Genomic DNA, 1663 nt, shown 5'->3' with positions numbered 1-1663 from the left:
TATTCATTTTTCATATTTTCTTTGATACTCTACGCACATGAAAAATATAAGGTGTAGGGAAACTACAAAAGATTTTTTTTTTGGTGAAAGCCCATGGGCAGGGAAACTACAAAAGATAATTGAACTTTAGAATGCTGAAACCGCCGAAAAAATTATCATTTACAGCAAAACCAATAATGGGCTTTAGGCCCATGGGCTTGATCACGTTGCTGTCTTCAAACGATTGAGGCATAGGCATCGTACTGCCGTTTGAAAACAGTTGCTTTCTTGTCAATAATGAAGTTTTATTTCAGCTATAAGATAAATCCACCTATGAGAGAGAAAAAATAGACCCTGAAGAAATTTATTGGTTTCCGTATTGGTATTGGATGTTACATTGTTGATGTAAACCCGTTAACCCACTGGGTTTTCATTTGCTTTGACTTTCACCGAGAAATCATAGTCACAAGATTCCCGAATTAAATTTGAATAATTCGTTTTTCGGTGATACCGAATCGAATGCCGAATTATTCGGTTAACCGAATTTTGACCGAATTAAACCGGAATAATTTGTAAATTTTAAGGACATTTTTTGAATTTTACAAATTATTTGCAAATTTTTTTCTAGAATTTTTTTTTTTTTTTTTTGCTCTCTTGCAGAACTAGTCCTGATAATTTTGAATCAATCTTGAATTATACTCAAACTATTTCTAAATTACAAATTTTTGACCTCGCCTAACTAAATCCGAATAATTCATTTATCACTATGCGAGAAACACGCTCCATTTTCCCGCTCCCTAGTCCCTTCCTTTGTAATCCGACCTCATTAGAAATAAATCTTTTCTGCATTTCAGCTCAAAGGGCCAAATATTTTATTTAGAAATAATTCTACATATGTGTAACCAAAATTATTTGTACACACATGTATTTTAGTGGTAAAAATTGCATCATTTTTTTCCTTAATTAAGATTAAACATATACAGAAAAAAAAAATACAACACACGGTTTGCATATTTTATAGTGAAGGAGCTACACAAAGTCGAGGAAAATACTTGCCTCTGACTAAAAAATAAAATTAAAAAAAATATTCTTCTATATTATCTTTTATTCAGAAAATATAAAAAAAATATACTTCAAATTCAGAAAATTGTAAAATTATAATCTCATCCTATATATACTCTTAATTAAAAATAAATACCTACCATGATTTTATTAAAAGGAGAACTAGAGTTAATTTTACATATACTCTTAACTAATGATTCTAGCTAGCAATTATAATAGCCGTTCATTTCCGTCCTTTAAAATTAGGTTAATTATTTTTATGGTCTTCGTTCTCCGTTCAATAGTCTTTGATTACGTGTCTTTCAGAGGTTCCACATGATCCTGACTAGAATCTTTCATTATTAAAATATCTATCTATCTATCTATCTATCTATCTATCTATATTAATTAAATATCTATTTATTTGACAATTTTGCTTGTGCGGTCATTATCAGGGGAAATTACATGACGCAACAGGAAATTGCCTCGAACCCCACAAACCGCGTAACTCATAATTGGAAAAAAGACACCAATAGTGATGTTGAGATTTGGATTAATTTATTGGTCATGAGAATATATATAGATAGGTACACTGTGAATTTCTTATTATCTAAGGTAACATAATATTTATGTTTGGATCTGA

This window comes from Carex rostrata, chromosome 28 (genome assembly GCF_964058835.1).
Source record: "Carex rostrata chromosome 28, lpCarRost1.2, whole genome shotgun sequence".
NCBI lineage: Eukaryota > Viridiplantae > Streptophyta > Magnoliopsida > Poales > Cyperaceae > Carex > Carex rostrata.
The sequence above is the reverse complement of the archived record's forward strand: the minus strand, read 5'-3'. Positions refer to the sequence as shown.